Here is a 23,735-nt window from a genome sequence, read left to right as displayed (position 1 = left end):
AAAACAAAACAAAACAAAACTAGAAATCAAAGTTTAATGAATTAATGTAAATGTGCAGTCAGTGTTACTTCCCTCGAGTCTCAGGTTTTCATCTGCCTGATGAGGAGGATTCTGTCTGCTTACATTGTTGGGTGGTTGTAAGAATAAAAATATAAAAATGCTTTTGATGAACAGTAGAGTGGTATTTCCACACACACACACACACACACACACACACACTTGTGTACACACATCCCGAAGACGCAGACCTCGTGGTGCAGCCAGGAAGAGGCCATTTCCTTCTCAGCACTCCTCCCACCAATCTGAGAACCACAATTCTTGGCGATGTAGAGTGGCCAGGAGTGGAGTAGTTGGAAAAGTTTCATCAGGAGTGATCCTAGGAAAACCATAGAAACAGATACCCTGGGATGGTTGTTTCTCATTAATTTTGGCAAAGAAAGAATCAGGCGGCGTCAGCTATCCAGGAATAAGCCTCTGCAAGAAGCAGCAGGTGGCGCCTGCGGGAGATGGGTCATCAGTGCAGCAGAGGGGGCCGTAGTGAAAAGCGAGATACCAGAGACTTGGTGTAGGGTGTGCGGGTCCACAGCCCTGAGCGGGGGGCGCGGGAGGTGTCGGGGGAGGACTCAGAGCTCGCGGACTTGGGAGGTCGCTTTTTCCGGGCAAACGTCGGGCTTGGGTAGGGTTCCCAATCAAAGGGGAGTAGCCGAAACAACATACGTGGGCCCCACGAAGAGAAATGGTGACGTGAAGGATAGGAAACTGCCTTAGAAATACAGAAGAGCATTCTATTGAAAACTATAGAAAATGGCTATTTTTTAAAATTCAGAGACTTTGGATTTTTCTGAAAGAATGAGAATATATGAGATGAAGCTAGCTGAAAGGAGAATTTAAGAACTGCATAGAAGACTTTGAAAGAGACAAAATTTTAACTTTAGAATTAAAATCGGTATCGTATAGAAGTAAAGGGCAGAACGAGTGCAGTATGTAATCTGAAGTGTATATACTGTTACATTTAAATTACAGTATATCATACAGAGCCGTTATGTTGGAGACTAAGCTGAGGTGGTGTCCTTAGTTGCCGAAGGACAGAAATGGAAAGGTAACACGAGGTGGCACAAGATAGCTTGCCTCCAACATGTAGGTAGTGTCCTGGTGAAGGGATCAGATCAAGACAGTAATGAATGACAAAGAACAGAGATGTTTTCCGAAGTGAAGAAAGACTTGGAGTCTGTAAATTAAAAGAGCCCCATCAGTGGTAAGAACAAAGACATAAAAAGCTAGATGTACTGAACCTAAAGGCCAAAGTGCCAGGCAGATAAGAACAAAATGATAACTTGTCCACTAGCTATTACTGCCTAATACTTACACTTGAACTTGGAGACTAAATGCAGCCACTATCCATTTCTCGAGTCTGCAGGTTGGATGAGTGACCCTGGTCAGCTGGTCTTGGCTCCTGCATCTGCGGTCAGTTGTCTGATGTGAGTTGACTGGGTCCTGGCTGCTCTGGGATGGCCTCAGCTGGTGTGGTTTGGCTTCCTTCCATGTGTCACTCCTGTTCCCCCAGCAGACAAGCCTGGGTCAGGGCTGTCTGGGCATTTCTCATGGTGATTACAGAGCAGCAAGAGAGGGAACAGAAACTAGCAAGTGCTTTTTCAAGTTTCTGTATCAAGTTTGCTGTAATCCCCATGGTCACATCCAGAGACAGTATGGGGGAGGGGGGCACCACCAGAAGGTGTGGATGGGGTGGGGGCGGGGGGGCGTGAGAAGTTGGGGCCGTTAATTGTGCCGGGTCTGCCCTCTGACCACAGTTATGCGTGCCCCTTGCACGTGCAAAATATGTGCATCCCAGCCCTAGGGCACCCAGTGTCTCATCCAGTATCCGGCTTGAAGTCTAGAATCTTGTAACCTAGATCAGGTCTAGACGCATCTTCTACAGAAACCAACAAACTAAAAAGACAAGTTGTCTGTTCTCTACACACCCAGCGCACAGCGGTGAGACAGGGACAGGCCATCTGCAGGAAGTGCTTCCATTTGAAACGGCAGAGACTAGGACATAGACCGTAGGCATTGGTCTGTACCAACTCTGAAATTGCGCTGGGCAAATAGTGGCCAGCTCCCCTCCTCTGGGAGTGGGGAGTGTTCCTTGACGAGGCCCAGTTTTTGTCCTCTGGCAGAGCCTCTTCAGTCTCATTCTCAGCCTTTATCTAAGGTGTCCTTTTTCATCTCATGCCTTGTCTACTCTCAAAGAAATGACCTTTGTTAGCAGCTCTGTAGCTTCCTGATTCATAGAAAGATGAGTGCCTGAAATACAACACCCTTAAAACATTGTGGGCTTTCTATGTATCTTTTTTTTTGGCCGCACTGCACAGTTTGCGGGATCTTAGTTCCCTGACCAGGGATCGAACCCATGTCCCCTGCAGTGGAAGCGTGGAGTCCTAACCACGAATTCCCTCTATGCATATAATCATAGTTCGCTCCATGCTCCAAACGTCACACTGTCAAGAACTGTGAAGGGTCAGGGATTTTGCTGACGTGCAAACTTACAGGTAAGCGTGCCACAATGTCCTGGATCCTGGTATAGACTTGAGACTCTGGGATGGAAACAAAGGACAGTATTACAGCATAGCATGAAGCCTGTGCTTCTTGTTTGTGTCAGTTTCACCTGCCCCCCTCAAGTCCTACAAGGATGATGCAGAACCATCCAGGTGGATACTGTGAGTGGGTCTGCATCACCACTGAGGACCCTCAGGCTTAGGGAGTCCAGATCTTTTATGATGGACAGCAAGCAAACCTGTCTTTTCTCTGTAGGAAACATTTCACTGGACATTAAGCAGACTTGCCCTTTGCTCCAGGAGACACCGTCTCTATCTTCCAAGACCATCTGCTCTACAAACAGCCTTGAAAAGATAGCATCTCTGCTCTTAACAAGTGCAGATATGTGAGACTTCTCTCCCAATAATATTCACTCCTCATATCCACACCGCCCCACTGAGCAATCTGACCAATAGGATTTGCTAACAGCTTGGGTGGATGGAGGAGCCAGGGTGAACCCCAGGTCTGTGTTCTGAGCACCTAGTAGAGTGGAATTACATCAGCCAAGGCGGGGGTGTTTGCAGGTTAAGGAGAGAAGCCCAGTGTGGTTCTGGGTATAAGTTCGAGGTGTCAGCTGGATGTTCAGATGGAGATGTTGAGTTGGACACCGCCTGGGGTTTGGGAGACAGGTCCCAGCTGGCGGCTAAAGATGGGAGTCATCGGCAAAGGGACCATTTAGTGCCTTGGGGCTGGGTGAGATCACCAGGCAATGTGTACAGGGGACTGAGGTTTGAGCCCCAGGGCCCTGCAGTGTCAGTAGTCAGGGAGATCCCAGGAGACCGAGAAGGGCCTCAGGTAAAGGAGGATGGAGCTGGGAGACCATGGTTTCCTGGAAGCCTGTGAAGAAGGTGCTTGAAGCAGGAAGGACTGTTACCTGGGCTTCCTGCTGAAGACACATCAAGGAAAATGAGGTTGGATTTCTCAGTGTGGTGGTTGGTTGAATGAGTTACGTAGTCCTTACTTTGCACAGAGGTTAATAAAGGGTAACAGATCAATAATTGTTCTGAGGTTTAGGATTTGTGGATCACGAATGTGAATGGTGGTGGTTTCTGGAGAAAAGTAAACAGTAGAACATACACAAACGATTACTTCTGATTTCTCTCTTTTCAATGCAATGGAGACTCATTTCTGAGTTGTAAAGTTTCGTGATCTTCATTTGTGCAGAGGAGAGGGCAGAGAGAAGGGGGAGGTGTGAGAAAGATGAAAAGAGAAAAAGAAGGGGAGCTGACCACCTCCAGAGTGGCCTGGAATTCTGGGTTCTCAGGGAAGCGGGCTGATTGATGCAGCTTGGATTCCCCTTTGGGACTTTCCAGATAAATCAGGGTTCAAGAACAACTCATATTCGGCTTGGTCGAGAGCCTCCAATAACAGGAGGAACTCAGTTTGCATGGCATGCCGCCCACATCTGTGCAGCTCCTGAGCTAATCATCCAACTTTAGAATGTCTCGGTGCTGGTAATCCAGTCTGGTCCACCCCCTCCCATTAAATACGGCCGCCACAACCATTTTGCAATATGAACACTGTCCCCAGCTCCCCATCTCATGACCTGTTTAACAAAGGACTGCCTGACGCTGCTTAAATAAACTCCATTACGACCACAAGTAGGAGCCCTGTCTCGGCATAATCTGCAAATTATATTTTATAATTTGTGAAACCCCACGGCAATGTCACTCTTCATTAGTGCCTCAGAAAAGCAAAGAAGGGGAGATGAAAGTCAAATCATGTTGATGACTGTTAACATGTCTCGCAAAGGCGATCCTGAGTTCCCTGCAGGTTTATCTGGGCCGTCCTGGCTTTTCCTCCGGCAGAGCCAAGAGAGGGGGTGGGAGGGGACGGTTTCCAACAAAGCCAGGTCAGTGTTGTTCCTTGTGGGAAATAATAACTTCCAGCCAGGAACATCAGACTTGCTTATTTAGAAAAACGAACGGAATGAACTAAACCCCCCTCTCCTTTCTCCATCCTCGGTGCCATTTGGAGATGCGTCTACTCCCCTTCCACCAGAATTCCCTCCTAAAAAGAAGCTACTGCGATTAACCAGAGGAGAGGGGACTCATGCTTGTTAAATCCTCACCCTGTATGTGACGTTGCCTAGGCAGGGTTATGTTTGCCATTTCATATCATTCTTTTTGTTGCTGTTGTTGTTTTGTATGTGTGTGTGACTCTCTCTCTTTTTTATTTTTTCCCACACCGCGTGGCGTGTTCCCTGACCGGGGATCGAACCTGCACCCCCTGCAATGGAAGCACGGAGTCTTAACCATTGGACTGCCAGGGAAGTCCCTTGTTTCTTTTTTTAAAAAAATTTTTTGGAATATATTGATAGTTGATTTACAATGTTGTGTTAGTTTCAGGTGTACAGCAAAGTGATTCCTATCTATATATATATCTTCTTTTTTAGATCCTTTCCATTATAGGTTATTACAAGATATTGAGTATAGTTCCCTGTTCTATATAGTAGGTCCTTGTTGGTTATCTATTTTGTATATAGTAGTGTGTATATGTTTATCCCAACCTCCTAAGTTATCCCTTCCCTGATACCATATCACTCTTGAAACAGGCCTAGGAAGAGCCTAGTTGACAATACAAATGAGTTGAGTAGAACAGCCTCGGGCCCTGGTAAGGAGTGGATTCAGTCCTGCCAACCTGCCCTGCCCGGGGCTGGGGAGACGAGGTCCCGGGGCCTCACGGCTGGAACCACCCAGCAGACCGGAAGCCCTGCCTCCACACCGGAGCCTGGGCTCCACCTTGCTGGGGGGAAACAGTCCAGAAGAACTAGGCTCCTAGCCTCGGCAGCTCCGGCTCAGGCACAGCTGGGGCATTGGACGCCGGGTGGCGGCCTTTGGCCAGTCCAGGGTGACACGGGGCAAGGCTGCCCAGTGGTGGCCTCTCCAAGCTCTACCTGAGGGTTCCCATCACAGGTGCCTGCGGGCCACGTGCTCGGAGCTCCGGGCCTGGCTCTCCTGATGTTCCTCCCTGGTCTGAACACAGCAATCTCTGTAGGAGCCCGTTTCCTGCTGCAACAGTTTGAAAACCATGGGCAGTTGGCTGGGCAGACAGAGCAAGGGTCCAAGTCTCAGGTCCTAGTGGAAAGGGAATGAGAGGCCGTGTAGGCTGTGGCTCAGACACTGCCAGGCTGAGGATGTCTGCAGGTGTTTAGTGAAGGGTAAGATACACCGCCAATCAGAGACCTGGCAGCAGAACTGGGCTCTCGACGGCAAAAGGGTATTTGGAAGTCCGTCTGGTGGGCACGTCAGCTCCTGCGACGAGACCGTTGGGGCCCAGCCAGGAGCGGCCGAAGTGCCAGGGTGGCCGTCCCAGGGCTTGCCTACCCACCACCTCGAGTCTGAATCCAGACAGCGTCACCCGCTAGGCCTGGCCGTAGACCTGACGGCCAATGCTGAGTGCCAGCCGGCCTGCCAAGACCAAGCCTGCCTTCAGGCCTGGCCGGCCAGGCTGGCTTCTGGGCTCGCCCATGGGGAGGTGGGGTTTCTCTCTCTGCTCCCAGGATGCCTCCAACGTTGACAGGCCCCAGGAGGAGCAGGTACCCCGGCGGCCGTGTCCTCGAGGTGCAGGCAAGGCCTCGGCCTCTGACCCCTGGGCTCCGAGTTCCCCGTGGTGGTCTGGCTCCAGTGAATGCCCTGGGTGGTGCGTGTCTCCACCGGGTCAAGCCTGGGCCTTTGATGTTTATAACAAAACAACCCGCTTTTTGGGTTGCCATGTGGCTGCCAGACTGCTGAGCACGGCCGGTGATTACTCAGAAACCCCGCGCGCGTTCTCCAGCGGCTGGAGCGCTGGATTTAAACACATATTAATAACTCAGCCATCTGTTCCGTCTCTTAATATTAAAATGTGAGATTGTTCCTAGATTCACATCTATACATTGTGAAACCGATATTAAACATGACTGATACCAAAATAGCTCAAAGCATATTTATTTCAAAGGAAGCAGGGCAATTTACATCTGAATCCTCACATTTGCAGTGAACTTTAAAGGCATCCCGAGCAAAGGATAAAAAGCCCTGCAGTTATGGCTGCAAGTTCACAGAAATGGTTGGACTTTAAACAGATGCAGTCTTTTTTATTTAAAAAATGTGAAATGTTATTTATAATCACAAAAGGCTTTCTGCTTTTGGACTCACGATCTGGTTAGATTTTTGACTAAATCTTGTTTCTATTTCTCTCCCTGGGATGCTATCCTTCCATCAGCAAACGTGGTTACCTCTGCCCTGTTTTAGAACTCTCCAGCCTTCTTTCAGTCTCGCTGTTCCTTGACGCTCCCACCCCCTCTCTTGTCCTCTGCCCTCTGGCGCTTCTGGAGCAATAGTCTGTTGAGGTGCACGATGCAGTCAGACTACCTAGCTGACCAGGTTCAGCGCCTCCTGAATATCCAATCGCCTCGTCTTAGACGAGCCTCGTCGGAGAGAATCGGGTCTCAGGTAAGCAGGAGGTTCATCGTATCACCCCGCTGGTCTCCTTCTCAGTCTGGGCGCCTCCATTTCCCCCTCCCCTGCCCACATCTGCATGGACGTGGGAGCCCAGTTTTTCTTTTTTTTTTGAAGTTGGCTTTTATTTTATTCTTTAAATTAATTTTTATTGGAGTATAGTTGCTTTACAATGTTGTGTTAGTTTCTGCCGTACAACAAAGCGACTCAGCTCTACGTATCCACGTATCCCCTCTTTTTTGGATTTCCTTCCCATTTAAGTCACCGCAGAGCACTGAGTAGAGTTATCTACTCTATACATAGTATCAATAGTGTGTACATGTCAACCCCAGTCTCCCAATTCATCCCACCCCTGCCCCTTTCCCCCTTGGTATCCAATGTTTGTTCTTCACGTCTGTGCCTCTGTTTCTGCTTTGCAAATGAGATCATCTATACCGTTTTTCTAGATTCTACATCATATATGCATTAATATACGATACTTGTTTTTCCTCTTTCTGACTTCACTCTGTATGACAGTCTCTAGGTCCATCCACGTCTCTGCAAATGACACAAATTCATTCCTTTTTATGGCTGAGTAATATTCCGTTGTATGTATGTACCACGTCTTCATTATCCATTCTTCTTTTGATGGACATTTAGGTTGCTTCCATGTCCTGGCTATTGTAAATAGTGCTGCAATGAACATTGGGGTGTATGTATCTTTTCAAATGAGAGTTTTCTCCAGATAAAAGCCCAGGAGTGGGATTGCAGGATCATATGGTAGCCCTATTTTTAGTTTTTAAAGGAACCTCCATACTGTTCTCCATAGTGGCTGCACCGGTTTACATTCCCACCAACGGTGTATGAAGGTTCTTTTTTCTGTGGGAGCCCTTTATCAGATACCCTCCAAATATCTGGTCCCCTTTCAGGCTCCTGAACGGTCTAGATCTACCTTATCTTTCTCACCTTATCGCCCCCTTTCTTCAAAACTCAACTACATGCTGCCTTTTCCAAAAGCCGCCCCCAGCTGCTCAGCTGAAAGCCGTCTGTTCTGCTCCTGGATGTTTGCAGAGCCCTACGGCATGTACGACTGTCTACCTAGAAACGGAGCTGTCTGTGTGGACCTCACTGCGAGGGGAGACCTTGGAGGGTGAGGGCAGGATGCTCTGGGAGCATTTTGGAGAACTCATGGGCGGGAGCAGAGATGTCTGTGAAAGTGCAAGAGTGAGAATAGAAATATCAGAACACACCTTGTAAGCGCAGGGCAGCTTTGAAAAGGAAGAAGGTCACATACATGTGTGTGTACTGCATGGGTCCACTTATACACAGACATTTTCAATAAATATATTGTAAATTAAAATGTATTTTAATTTACACATCTTTAAGTGTGGGGAAAAGTCTGTGTGCATTAGAGATCACAAGGTGTGGAATAAAAAGAACTAGGGTTTTTATTGAAATATAGTTAATATACAATATTTTGTTAGTTTCAGGTGTACTACATAGTGATTTGACATTTGCATACACTGTGAAATGATCACGATAAGTCTAGTAACCTTCTGTCCCCACACAAAATTATTACAGTATTATTCACCGTATTCCTTATGCTGTGTATAACATCCTCATGGCTTATTTATTTTATGTGTTTTTTCTTTTAATTTTTAATTGAAGTATAGTTGATTTACAATATTAGTTTCAGGTGCACAACATAGTGATTCAAAATTTTTATAGATTATACTGCATTTAAAGTTATTATAAAATACTGGCTATATTCCCTGTGCTGTACCATATACCCTTGTAGCTTATTTATTTGATACATAGTAGTTTGTACCTCCTACTCCACTGCCCCTCTCTTGCCTCCCGCTTCCCTCTCCCCACTGGTAACCACTAGTTTGTTCTCTACATCTGTGAGTCTGTTTCTATTTTGTTATATTCATTTGTTTGCTTTATTTTTTAGATTCCACATATAAATGATAACATACAGTATTTATCTTTCTCTGTCTGACTTATTTCACTAAGCATAATACCTTCCAGGTCCATCCATGTTGTTGCAAGTGGCAGAATTTCATTCTTTTTTATGGCTGAGTAATATTCCATTGTATATGGTGTGTGTGTGTGTGTGTGTGTGTGTGTGTGTATAAGAGTTTCCTCCAGATGTATGCCCAGGAGTGGGATTGCACTAATATATATATTATATATATATTGTATATATATACACATCTATCTATCACATCTTCTTTATCCACTCATCTGTTGATGGACACTTAACGTTGCTTCCATATCTTGGCTGTTGTAAATGATGCTGCTATGAACATGGCGGCGCATGTGTCTTTTTGAAAAAAAAAAAATTAAAAATCTAAGCACTAAAAATATGATCCTCAGCCTTTTAATGGTCATAGCACAATTTAAAAAAAAAAGAGCTAGGGTTTGATTCTATCCAGACTGCTTCCGCTTCCTGCCTTTGGGTGAAGCATTTATCAATTCCTTAGTTTCTGAGGATGAGAGACCAGTATTGGGATTTTCAGTTGCATGGGGGATGCAAGGTAACCCATAACCCCCGAGTTGCGCAAGGGTCAATGTATACATGAGCAGTGGGTGCGAATCTCTGCCCAAACCCTAGTGGTTATACAAGTGCTTTACTTTCCTGCAACGGGGCTTGAATTTCTCTTTTAGGCCCACATTCCACCAGCAACAGGACCTGAACATCCATCAGTTCAGAGGTGGCCCCTTCCCTGGGGTGTGTCTCCACATGGGGGCCTCGGAGAGGCGTCACACTGGGTAGAACCTGCCCCACCTGCTGGGGCGTCCGGACACCAGGAGGGCTGTTTCAGGGGGGCTTCCGGACCCCACGGAGGGGAATTCCTTCTGCTCCACGTTGGGGGGCCCACCCTGTTCCTTTTGAAGGTCACTGGTAAGCGTGTCTGGTACCAATTCTGGGTTTGAGCGCTGGGCTGGGACCTACCTAGGGAAGGCTCCCTCTGCCCTGCGGCCCTGGCTTTGGAAGTCGGGTGCACACAGGGACCCCAATGACATCCACGCTCATTGTCTGCCCCTCCGCATACAGATCCCCTGTGATCTCATCTCTGGGCCCAGGAAGGACCAGCTCGGACTGATCTTATAATGCCATCTCTCTCTTTAGGCCAAGACCTCTCTTAAAAAAAAAAAAAGTATTTATTTATTTATTCTGGCTGCGCCACGCGGCTTACAGGATCTCAGTTCCCCGACCAGGGATCGAACCCGTGCCCCCTGCAGGGGGAGCACCGAGTCCTAACCACTGGACCGCCAGGGAAGTCCCAAGACCTCACATTTTAGAACTCAAGATGCCACAGCTTGACTCCTGTTCTCTGAGCTCTGCCGTGTCATCCATTCTCTGAGGCACGAAGCAGGGGGTGCTGGAGGGAGGCCGGGGTGCAGGGATCTACGAGGAAAACACACCTGAGTCAAACTGCAAAAAACTGGGGGCAGAAAGGAGAATATTTGCTTAAATTTTAGAACTCTTTTTGGGTGGTGGGGATTTGGTAGTTTTTTTTTAACTTAAATTTTTTTTCAACATTGAGCATGAATTGCTTTTATAACTAGGGGGAAAAAACCCCAAACCAATGACTTATAAAAAAAGACCCACTCTGTTTCATTCTTAAACATGTCTGGTTTGGATCTCATTTCAGTGTGTGTGTTCAGAATGCCCAGCAAATCTTGTTTAATCTTCGTAAAGACCCAAGTTAAAGCACTAATTCCAAACCTGGTCATTCATCTCCCTCTGTCCACCATTCAGCATGTTCTTACTTCCAGGTGCTCGGGATGCACCAGCGGGCAAGGTAGACAGTTTCTGTCCTCACAGAGTTTGTGGCCCTTAAGGGACTGACCTGATGGATGCGTGGATCTGACCCCCAGAGTCCCAGTTCTGAACAAGCAAACACAGGAACAGCCCCACATGCGGACGTTTTCCTCACAAAGCTAATTTTGTCTAGGCTGTTACATGTTACAGTAGCAGAAAAGTACGGCCAACTCTCATTATTTGTGGATTCTGTATTTGCGAAATCGCCTAGTCACTAAAATTTATTTGTAAGCCCCAAATACTCCCAATGCTTTTTTGGTCCTTTGTGTGGCCATGCGCAAAGCAGCAAAAAATTTGAGTTGCCTGACGCACATGTTTCCCGCTGAGGTTGAACCAAGTGATGCTCTGCCTCCTTGCCTCAGCCTCGTACAGAGATGACCAGAGGACAGAGCCGGGAGCGGACAGTGCAGTGCAGAGTAAGAAGCTCTGGCTTTGGGGCCAGCTGGGTGGGGTTGAATCCCAGCTCTGGAACCCATTAGTGAGATGGCCTCAGGCAACTCACTCAACACTTCTGAGCCTCCTTTGTTTTCTCTTTTGTAAAATAAGGAAAATAGGATCTGCCTGGATGAGTTGTTTTTAAGATTACAGACTGTGATCTGTGTGAGATTCGTATATACCTACTGTCAGTGTGTTCACATCTCCCCTAGGGCAATGGCTCAGCACTCACTGATCCAGTGTTTATGGCAAGTTCATTACTAACATGAATAATGAGAATGGACTCCACTGGGTTTAGAGGTCTCCAGCCAAAGAGGCTCCTGTTAGGTGGACGGCTGGCAGGGAGACAGTTCTGTGCCCTGAGGACTGGGGTTGTGTGGGGAAGGAGGAGTTGTGTTGAGGAGTGTCTTAGCTCAGGCTGCACGACAGATTACCACAGACTGACTGATTTAAAAATCAGAAGTTTACTTAAAGTCCTGGAGGCTGGGAAATCTGAGATCAAGATGCTAGTTGGCTTGTTTAATGATGAGACTCTTTTTCTGGCTTGCAGACGGCTGTTTTCTCCTTGGATATTCATATGGCAGAGAGAGAGAGAGAGAGGGAGGGAGGGAGGGAGGGAGAGAGAGAGGAAGCAAGCTCTCTCGTGTGTCTTCTTATAAGTGCACTAATCCTATCACGAGGGTTCCACTCTCATGACCTAATTACCTCTTTTTTAAAGGATAAATTAGTTAATTAATTAATTTATTTTTGGCTTCATTGGGTCTTTGTTGCTGCACGCAGGCTTTCTCTAGTTGCAGTGAGCGGGGGCTACTCTTCGTTGCAGTGCGAAGGCTTCTCATTGCGGTGGCTTCTCTTGCTGCGGACCACGGGCTCTAGGCTCATGGGCTTCAGTAGTTGTGGCACGCAGGCTCAGTAGCTGTGGCTCGCGGGCTCTAGAGCGCAGGCTCAGTAATGTGGCACATGGGCTTAGTTGCTCCATGGCATGTGGGATCTCCCTGGACCAGGGCTCGAACCCGTGTCCCCTGCATTGGCAGGCAGACTCCTAACAACTGCACCACCAGGGACGTCTCCTAATTACCTCTTAAAGGCCCCGTTTTCAGACACCATCACACTGGGGACTAGGGCTTCAATATGTGAATTTGGGAGAGGGGGACACAAAAATTCAGCCCATAGCAATGAGGGAGAACCGTTGCCCTGCAGGGCAAGCCTGCAAAAGGAGTTATAGATAGTCAGGGAAGGATAATTCTGTACTCAGCACTTGGGCAGAAATGGAAAGAAAGTGCAGAGAGGGAGACTGGAGGCTGCTGAGGGTACACGTTTCCACGGTGTGGAGAGCAGTCCTCAGGCTACCGCGCCAGCGACGCATTGCAGGAGAGTAAATCCAGTTATATTTATAACTTCTTCCGTGGGTTAAAACATGAGTTATCTTTTAAGATAAGGTTTTGTTTTTCATTTTCATTTACCATTTCTCCCCCTGACTTATGGATGGTTTGGAGCTTGAACGTACAGTTCTTGGGATACGGCCACTGCATTTGCGTCACAACCGACAACCACTATCTTAATCCCTTCATTACCAAAGAAAGATTTATTTTCCCAAGTCTTCAGTCTTAACTAAGTGGAATATTTACTAGAATCACTGGGTTTTGTGACTCTCCCTTCCTCCTTTCCCTACCAGGCTGGCCTGGGAGTCCACTGCAAAGCCTCTGGGCTGGAGTGTGGTCTCATTGCTGATCTTCTGCAGCTATATTGGCCAGGATGGAAGAGAGCAGTGGTGGTCCAGAGCCTTGCTTCTTGTCTGATGTTAGACTGAATTGTGTCCCCCCCGCAACCCCCTGATTCACACATTGAAGCCCTAACCCCCAATGTGACTGTATCTGAAGGCTGGGATTCTAAGGATAATTAAGGTTAAATGAGGTCATGAGGGTGGGCTCTAATCCACAAAGAATGGGGTCCTCGTAAGAAGAGGAAGAGACACCAGAGCTCTCTCTTTCTCTGTGCACGTGCACAGAGAAAGGCCGTGTGAGGACACAGGAAGAAGGTGGCCGTCTACAAGCCAAGGAGAGAGGCTTCACCAGAAACTCACCCTGCTGATGCCTTGGTCTTGGACTTCCAGCTTCCAGAAGTGTGAGAAAATAAATTTTTTATTGTTGAAGCCCCCAGTCTGTGGTATTTCGTTATGGCCACCCAAGCTGACTAATACCTCTGGTAATGAAGAATGGAATCAGGGCTTCTCCACTCTGGTACCCTGGAGCCTCCTTCAGCTTCCACTTAGCCCTCCACCCTTACTAATGGGATCCAGAAATTCCCAGCTATGTGGGAATTGGGTGGGACTGATTCTGATCAATCAAAGCCATCTGCACGTTGAATTCTTTGGTTATGGTGATCAGTCTAAGATTGAGCATATTGACCCAACCAGAGAGAAGCCCAGGGCTCTTGCTCAATGGTTGAAGAAAGAGAAGATCCCTCTCCTTGGAAATAAATGACGATACGTGAGCCTGTAGGCTCCTGACACATACCTCACTACCATGAGGGCTTGAGACAGACCCAGGGGCATCCCAGAGAAACAACTGCATCTGAAGACATCATGAATATTTGGCCCCAACTGCACTGTCGTACCTCTGGACTTTTTAGTTATGTGACAACAAATCGCTTTCATTGTTTTGGCTAAATGCGTTGTGTTTCTTGTGACCTGTCCCTGGAACTCATCCTGACTGGAACTCTCTCCCACCAATTGATTTCCCACACAACACTCAGAGTGCGCACTTAAGAATACAAAGCTGATTCATGTCACTTTGTAGCTTGAGTCCTTTCAGTAACTTCCTGTTCCATTTAAGATAAAATCTAGGGGCTATTTCTGGTAATGGTGGTGAAAGAAAATCAAGTGGCTTCTTCCCTCTGCAGAAAATAAGTACAACACTGACAAAATTATTAAAGACAATCATTTCAGGTCACTGGAAAGTGACAAAAGATAGGCAACAACTTGAGAAGAATTTACCCATGAAAATTGCTACAACATTGGGTAAGAGTGGTGAGTCTGTGGCCTTCTAGTCTGGAGGCATTTCCATCTCACCCAACTTGGGTGGGGAAAACTTACAACTTTACCGGCTGGACTTGACAGATTTGATTCAGGGAGTTGACAGAGCAGCTAGAAATTTAAGGGTGAGATTTTGGAAGTGAGAGAGCCAAGGAAGAGCACAGACGCAAGTCTCTCCACACATTGCTGGTTGACTTGACAATGCAGGCACACGGGAACCACAGGAGGTCTAGCAAAAATCGAAAGCCTGGGAGATGTGTGACTTTACTGCACTTTTGAGAACACCCCTCAGTCCACACATAGCTTAGGCAGCAGAGAGCAGAAGACTTACTGGCTTGAAGTGTCTGAGCATAATCTCTGCCTAAATCACTGCCTGACTATAAAACCGTGCAAGTGAAGGGGAAACTCCTAAGAGTCAGACCCCACCCCCTTAAAAAAAAAATGAGCAGAGATTTCAGTGGCTGTCCATTGAAAGTGAGATAGATTTGCAGGTTGAATCCAGGCAAGTTACTTGCCTGCTAAAACTAAGAGCCCTCAGAAGAGCAAAACAGAATCCAGAATTGCTGCAACATTGCCGACAACGTCTGGTTTTAAATAAAGAATTATTAGACAGGCAAAGAAAAAGTAAAGTATTTTCCATACCCAGGGAGAGAAGGAAGGAGGGAAATCATTCAATAGAAACTTACTCTGAGTCAGCTCAGACATTACACCTAGCAGACAAAGTCTTCAAAGCAGTAAAATAGATAGCTAGTGGGAAGCAGCCGCATAGCACAGGGAGATCAGCTCGGTGCTTTCTGACCACCTAGAGGGGTGGGATAGGGAGGGTGGGAGGGAGACACAAGAAGGAGGAGATATGGGGATATATGTATATGTATAGCTGATTCACTTTGTTATACAGCAGAAAATAACATACCATTGTAAAGCAATTATACTCCAATAAAGATGTTAAAAATATATATATTCAAAATATTCGAGGAAACTATGCCAACAACAAATAAACAAAGAATCTCAACAGAGAAATGGAAAAAAGAAGCAAATGGAAATTCTAGAGCTTAAAACTATACTAACTGAAATGAAAAATTCATGGCATGTGTTTATTTGGGATGTGAGAAGAAAGAATTGCTGAATTTGATAGAATGACAGAAATAATTTAATCCAAAGAACAAAAAAAAAAAACACCTCATGATCAAACTGCCAAAAGCCAGAAGTAAAGAAATCATTTTTTTCTATTTTTTGGCCACGCCCCGTGGCATGTGGGATCTTAGTTCCCTGGCCAGGGATCAAAACCCTGCAGTGGAAGCATGGTGTCTTAACCACTGGACTGCAGGGAAGTCCCAAGAAATCATTTTTAAGAGAGCAAAAAGAATGTTACATTCTACACCGGGAACAACAATATAATTTACTGTTGACTTTTCATAGAAATAACAGAAGCCAAAAGACATTGAAAGCCTAAAATACTTTGTGAATTTGCTGCATTTTCTGTGAAAGAACAGTGGCTTCCTATTCTTTTTTAGTGATTTCCTATTCTGTTTAATGACAGGCTAAAAGAAAATAAAAAGCTATAACCAACAAGACCGTCTCTCAAAACTGAAGACAAAACATAGAACCATTTCTAGGTTAAAAAAAGGGAGAAAATAAAACTGAGAGAATTTGTTGCTGGCAAACCTGTGCTAAAAGAACTGCTAAAGAGAGGTGACATTGGATGGTAACTTGGATAGTAACTTAGATTCAAGAAGGACTAAAGAATACCCCAAATGGAAATAATATATATTTTTCTTCTATTACTTTAAAAAAAAAGACATATGACTATTGGAAGCAAAAATTATAATACCACATGGTTGGGCTTTAACATATAAAGATTATATATATGACCACAATAGCACAAAAAATAGCACAAAAGGGAATGGAGTTACATAAATGCAAAGTTCCTACATTTTATTTGAAGTTAGTATTAACTTGAAATAGATGGTGATAAATAAAAGATGTATTTTGTAATACTTAGGTAAAGCACTAAAATTAATGCAAAGAAATATAGCTAAAAAGTCAATACAGGGACTTCCCTGGTGGTGCAGTGGTTGGGAATCCGCCTGCCAGTGCAGGGGACATGGGTTCGATCCCTGGTCCGGGAAGATCCCACATGCTGTGGAGCAGCTAAGCCCTTGCATCACAACTACTTAGCCTGCGCTCTAGAGCCCGCGAGCCACAACTACTGAGCCCATATGCCTAGAGCCTGTGCTCCGCAACAAGAGAAGCCACCACAGTGAGAAACCTGTGCACCGCAACGAAGAGTAGCCCCTGCTCGTCGCAACTAGAGAAAGCCTGCACAGCAATGAAGACCCAATGCGCTAAAACAAAATAAAATTTAAAAAAAATTTTTAAAGTTAATACAAGAATTAAAATGAAATACTAAAACATATTTGTTTAATATAAAAGTGCAGGAGTAACAGGGATTAAAAAGAGAGAAAGAGAAAGATGAGACAAGAAAAAAATAGCTAAAGGCAGACTTATAACCATGGGAATGAACTAAAAATTCCAATCAAAAGACAGAAACTGTCAGACTGGAAAAAAGAGAGGGATGTTGCCTATAAGAGATCACTTTAAGTTCAAAGACATAAAGAGGTTAAAGTTAATGGATGAATAAATATGTAGGAGGCAAATACATAAACAATAATCAGAAGGGAGATGAATGATTTTTTATTAATGTCAGACAAAATAGGCTTTAAGAAAATGAATATTACTAGAGACAGAGTATTTTATAATGATAAAAGTGTCAATACAAGAGAAAGAAATGAAATATTATTAATTTATTTGTACCTAAAAGAGAGCTCCAAAATTCATAAAGTAAAAACTGACAGAATTGAAAGACGAAATAGAAATACCAATAATTATAGTTGAAGATATCAATACTCTTCTCTCAGTAAGTGATAGAATAAGTAGAACAGTAAGAACAGAAAACTTGAACAGCACTATTAAACAACTTGACCAAACTGACATCTATAGAACACTTCACCCAACAACAGCAGAATACCTTTTGTTTTCAAATGTACGTGGAATGTTTACAAAATAAACTCTATGCTGGATGATAAAACATTTTAAATGTCTGTACATTTAAAAAGATTACTATCGTATATAGCATGCTCTTTGATGACAATGGAAATAACTTTAGGAATCTACAACAGACAAAATTTGAGAAATCCTAATATGTGGGGAAACTAAACACACTTCTAACTAACTTATGAGTCAAAGAAGAGATCACAAGGAAAATTAGAAAATGCATCAAACAATGAAACAGAGAACACAACATATTCAAATTTGTGGGATGTAGCTAAAGCAGTGGTTATATGGAAAATTTATAGTTTTAAAAGCTTATGTTATAAAAGAAGACAGTTCTAAAATCAGTGAACTAAGCTTCCAACTTAGGAAGCTAAAAATGAAGAGAAAATTAAATACTGAGTAAGTAGAAGGAAGGCAATAATAAAGATCAGTAGGGAAATCAATAAAATACAACATAGAAAAACAATAGAAAAAACAAAAAAACCAAATGCGGGTTCTTTGCAAAGATCAATAAAATTGACAAACCTTTATCTGGATTGAGAGAAGACACAAATTACCAATTAGGAATGAAAGAGGGAACATCACTACAGATCTGAAAAACATTAAGTGGGTAACAAGAAAATATTACAAACAACCTGCTCTGAAATTTAAAACACATTAATGAAAGAAATTAAAGAAGACCTAAATAAAATGGAGGGATATACCATGTTCATGGTCTGAAAGATCCTGGGTACCCTCTCGCCATCTTACCTGGGGGCCTTGACAGAAGACAAGTTCATTTCTTGCTCATGTTACAGTCCTGTGTGGGTTGGGGGAGGGGAGGGAAGACTCTGCTTCACCTGGTGACTCAGGGACCAGCTTCTTCCATCTTGTAGCTCCTCCTTCCTCTAGACCCTCAGAGTCCCTTCCTTTCATCTGGAAGGTGCATGAAGAGCAAATTTGGAGAATTGTGCAGGGATTTTTTTATGACTACATTAGATTTTGCTATACAAATCACCCTGCACTTAGTGCTGCCGTTACCACTGCAGGTGGTGATTCTGAACAGTGTCGTGGTTCCCGCCACACCCCGCAGTGGGGATGTGTGGATGGTATTTCAGCTTTAGGTTTCCCCAGGGCTTGGGAAGCCCCACTCTGATTGCTTGTCATCCTCTCCAACCAGCAAAATGAACATATACCTCTTCCCCAAGTGGCAAAACCACTGGGAGTGATTCTCCCTTTTCTCTTGGTTGGGGGAATTCCCTCTGGGCTGCAGTTCTGAGGGGACCCTGTGGGCACCGTTGGGCTCCACCCTGCGGTGTCCGTTCAGCACACGGTTCTGGCACCTTGGTGACCCTCTCTCTGTGCGCCCCCTCAGTGCTCCTCTGATCCTTACAGCAACATTCGAGATCTTTCTCTGGTGTGTCTGGAAGTTCCCTTCCTTCAGCTTTTAGTGAAGGGTACTAAAATGAATGCATTTTCTAGGGAAACGTAACCAAAGCGAAGCACTTCTTGGGGCCAGTTTTTTTCTTTAGACTTTAAGCAACAAAGAAGCGGGATGGTTTCCAAGACCTCAGCCCAGGGCAATTTGGTATGTGTGCCTTTTCTGTGACTTCCTCCCTCCAGCCCTTTCTGTGCGGGCAGCCCCTGGCCTCCACAGCGGGAGAAGTGATTCACCATCTCCCTCCGGGCACAGGGATGATGGAGCAAATTGACTTCAGGGACCAGGCTGATCACCACAGCTCTGTTCATCCGTTACCACCAAGAGGTGAAGTTCAGAAGTCAGCCTGACCTCTTCTACCCCTAGGTCCACAGCAAACTGATTCCCTCTTCCCATCCCATACTACCTAAAGTAACATCTATCTAAAACCCTGCTATAGGCTGAAATTCTGGGCCCCCTACACTCTGCCAAATTCCTGTGTTGAAGTCTTGACCCCCAGTACCTACAAATGTAACTCTATTTGGAGACACGGGTCTATAAAGAGATGATGAGGTTAAAATGAGATCCTGTGGATGGGCCCTAATCCAACTTGACTGGTGTCCTTACGAGAAGAGGAGAGTAGGACATGGACACGCACGGAGGAAAGATCACGTGAGGACACAGGGAGAAGACAGCCGTCTACACGCCGAGGAGAAGCCAACCCTGCTGACACCTTGACCTTGGGCTTCTAGCCTGCAGAACTGTGAGAAGACAAACGCCTGTCCTTTAAGCCCCCCAGCCTGAGGCATTGTGTTATGGCGGCTGGAACAGCTTGAGACCCCTCCCTACCCAGTCGTTCTCTATCACGCCACCCCTCTTTATTTTTCACGATGACTCCAATCACTGCCTGGAATTTATTACTTGTTTACTTGCTTGTGGCCCCCTGGCCCTCCTGAGGGTTCATGAAGGTAGAGACCCAGTCTGCGCTGCCCACCTCCAGACCCCAAGACCCGGGACGGCGCCCGCGCATGCTCAGCTCACAGAGTTGCCGGACGCGTAGACCACTTGCTCACCGTGGAGGGTTCGTTTTGCGGCTGGCAACCAGTTTATTTTAAAGCAAACGACATCTTGTAATTACTCTGGTTGCGGAGAAGTACATCCTGGCCCAGGCCAGTCCTGGAAGGCCCTGCAGGTCCTGGGGTTGAGAAAGGAAGCAGGACAAACGCACTCTCGCCAGCTTTTAACGGCGAGCAGGGTTCGAGCTCTCAGGACCCCAGCTCCCGCCCGCTTAGCAGCCTTGGCCGCCAGCTGAAGGGCAGACGGAGGATGCTGGGACATCCAAGTGCTAAGCGTGTGAGGTTTCGGGCGCCTGTGTGTGTGTGCGTGTGCGCCTGTGTGTGTGTGCGTGTGCGCCTGTGTGTGTGTGTGCGTGTGCGCCTGTGTGTGCGTGTGTGCGTGTGCGTGTGTGTGCGTGTGCGTGTTGGACACGTGGGGTATGAAACAATAGAGATAGAAACAAAAATGTTTTAGACGTAATTACCCAATGAATCAAAATTGGGCTCCGCTAGGGTTTGGCTTTATGTCCAATCAGGATGGCTTGCTGTATGAAAGTGTAAAAATAAATATTTATCCGAAGTCTGTACTCCCAGCCACGGAATGCAGCATGTCGTGCAGACGTCACCCTGGATGTGCTGCTTAATTAACGCGGGGCTACCCTCGCTTGGAATTCGTCTGACCCTTCCAGCTACCACGTGGCGCTAGCGGAGCTCGTGAAGATTCAGCGGTCCCGAACAGAAGCCACTGGTCACATGTGGCTCTTTACAGTGAAATGAAGGAGAGGAGAAGTTCCGTTCCTCAGCTGCTCTGGTCACATTGCCCATGCTCAGCGGCCTCATGGGGTTACTGCGCGGTGGAAACAGAGAACATTTCCGGGATTACAGAAAGTTCTATTACCTTTGGGTAGAGAGAAGCAGGCTGGCAGGGATCGCTCTGGGGACGTGGAATGGGTTTGGAGGGGAGTGGTCTTCAGTCTGGAAAGATCCCCGAAGGGGTGTTGGGACCCTCGGGAAAGCTGGTTGGTTGCCTGTCTGCTGGCCCTTTGTCATCAGCCAATAGCAGAAAGACCTGCTTTAGCTGAGAGTCTACGATGAGCCCAGCTCCTGGTATTCCAGATACATTTAACGCTTGTAACAATTCTCTAAGGTAAGTGTTTCCTCATTTTTATGATTGAGAAAACTGCAGATCAGAGAAGTAACTTGTCCATCACCAACTAGCAGGTGACAGAGTCAGGATGTAAACTTGGGTTTAGTTAGTCCTGCGCAAACGCTTTTTCTGTGGTATCTTTCTGCTTTCTTGGAAACCTGGGCTCTGGTAGAACCCAGGGGAGGAAGAGGGTGATTGCGCTCACTTTCTGGGCTCCCCTCTCCTCCATCAGGGTATCCCAAAGACCCCTGGTCTCCCTCCTAGCTGGTTGAAGCCAGCCGGCTCTGAAGTGTGCATGTTGCTTTCCCGAGGGTCCTTGTCGTGATGTCTGAGCATCTTCTTGCATCTCCAGGCAGGTACCTAGAGACAGCCACCTATAGCACAGTTGATAATGGTGTTAATGAAGCACACTGGTATTGCAGTTCCTGTAGAGGGAGGACCATGCCCGCTGGGGCAGCTGCAGTGCTGCTCACCGATGGTGGGGCTCGGTATAGGGGGCTCGCCCATGAGGCCCTGACGTCCTCACAGGGGGAAGGAGGACTTGCAAGGAGAGCTCAGGCCCTGGATTTTCTGACCTCACTTTTCCTGCTCATGAAATGAGAAGAGAACCAAGGCATGCGGCCCTCCAATCCACAAATTATGTACTTTTCAATCACCTTATAAATTCAGTGGGTTAGAATGTTTTCTGTATGTATATCTCCTTAAAGGGATTTTTATATAAATAGGGATTTCAAATCTAACTTTATTAGAAAAGCCTATTTTTCACTTTTAGTGCTTTTTTGGGGGGGGTTTACGCCCTTAATTATCATATGCAATTGGCACACAAATGCAGTCTTCATTAGGCAAAGCCAAATGAGCGGTAATACAAGGCATTTCAGGGACACGTGGGGGAGATTCTAGGATCCCAAACCTTAGACACAGAACAGATGCTGTCTTTTCACGAAGTGCAAGTCTGACTTGTGAAAGTCCTCTTTTAGCCACACTGGGGAGGGAATGAGACTTGAGGCCTGAGTGGCCAGAGCAGCACCCCCTTCCCCTGTATAGAAAGTGCACAGATCATAAACCTACGGCCACAAGTGGACACATTCTTGTGAACACCCAGGTCAAATACAGGGACGTTGCCCCAAAATGGCGTTCCACTAGCAATCTTATCTGTCTCTAAAAATGCCTTTGACTAAAATTATATTTTATCTGATACATATTTTTTAACTTTCACCTACTACCTTTATTTATTTATTTATTTAAATTTTGGCTGCATTGGGTCTTCGTTGCTTCCCGCGGGCTTTCTCTAGTTGTGGCGAGCGGGGGCTACTCTTTGTTGTGGTGCACGGGCTTCTCATTGCGGTGGCTTCTCTTGTTGTGGAGCACAGGCTCTAGGTGCGCAGGCTTCAGTAGTTGTGGCACGCAGGCTCAGTAGTTGTGGCACACGGACTCAGTAGTTGTGGCTCATGGGCTCTAGAGCGCAGGCTCAGTAGTTGTGGCGCACGGGCTTAGTTGCTCCGCGGCATGTGGGATCTTCCCGGACCAGGGCTTAAACCCGTGTCCCCTGCATTGGCAGGCGGATTCTTAACCACTGCGCCACCAGGGAAGTCCTTCACCCACTACTTTTATTTATTTATATTTTTATTTTCCTCCAGTTTTACCGAGATATCGTTGACATACAACACATGTAAGTTAAAGGTGTACAATGTGATGATTTCTGCATGTATATATTGCAAATAATTACCACAAAAATTGTTAGTCAACCCATCTATCCCCTCACTTGTTACACTTTTTTGTGTGTGTGTGTGTGTGTAGTGAGAATATTTACAATCTGCTCCCTTAGCAACTTTCAAGTATATCATACAGTATTGTTCATTAGAGTCACCGTGTGTAAATTTGATCCCAGAATGTATGCATCTTAAAGCTGGGAGTTTGTACTCTTTGACCAACATTTCCTATTTCTCCCAACCTCAGCCCCTGGTGATCACTGTTTTACTTGCTATTTCTCTGAGTTTGGCTTTTTTGATACCACATAAAAGTGAGAACATAAACAGCATTTGTCTTTTTCTTTCTGACTTATTTCGCTTAGCATAATGACCTCAAGGTCCATTCATACTTTTGCAAAAGGCAAAATTCCCTTCTGTTTCAAGGCTGAATTATATTATTTCATCTGATATTAATTAGTGGCATTCACTCTCTTTTGGTTAGTATTTGCTTAGTGTTTGTATATAAGTATATATTTTCCCTGCATCTCTTGTAAATTGGATTAAAAAAAATGGACAGCCTTTTAAGTGAGACATTTACTGCATTTACACTTAATGTAATTGTTATATTTGGATTATTTCTGCCATCTTATTTTGTGCTGTCCGTGTTCTCTCTCTCTCTTTTTTTTTTTTTTTTTTTTGCCTTTTTTGGGATCTAATGAGTTCTTCCTTATATTGTTCCATTTTTTCCCCATTCACTGGTTTGTAAATTATACTGTCTGTTTTTATTCTTTTAGTGGTTACTTTAGAAATTACAACATAAAAAATTAAGTTATTGTTTAAAATTTATGAAAACCTTTACTCTTCTCCTAGGTAATACACAGATCTTAGGAAACATTCAGCCTATTCCTGCTCCTGACTTATGTGACTATCAGATGCGGTTTTAGGTCTACCTGTACAAATTAAAAAACCCAGTGGTTATGATTACTACCAATTTATATAACTGATGGTCACTGAAATCTCCCCACTCATTTAACACTTTCTTTGTCCTCCATTCCTGTTGCATTCTTTAGACCTCTTATCTGAA

The 23,735-nt window shown here is 45.4% G+C and overlaps 1 long non-coding RNA gene across 1 annotated transcript; it reads left to right on the top strand.

Moving 5' to 3' along the window:
• Positions 1–1,424: 1,424 nt before the first annotated feature.
• LOC137766072 (uncharacterized) lies at positions 1,425–6,505 on the top strand. Its single transcript, XR_011074268.1, has 2 exons — positions 1,425–1,478; positions 2,471–6,505. It is a non-coding gene; the product is annotated as an uncharacterized lncRNA (long non-coding RNA).
• Positions 6,506–23,735: the final 17,230 nt, after the last annotated feature.

The sequence above is a fragment of the Eschrichtius robustus genome, chromosome 6, assembly GCF_028021215.1.
Source record: "Eschrichtius robustus isolate mEscRob2 chromosome 6, mEscRob2.pri, whole genome shotgun sequence".
NCBI classification, from domain to species: domain Eukaryota; kingdom Metazoa; phylum Chordata; class Mammalia; order Artiodactyla; family Eschrichtiidae; genus Eschrichtius; species Eschrichtius robustus.
Note: the sequence above shows the minus strand (reverse complement) of the source record. Positions and strands in the feature narration are given on the sequence as shown.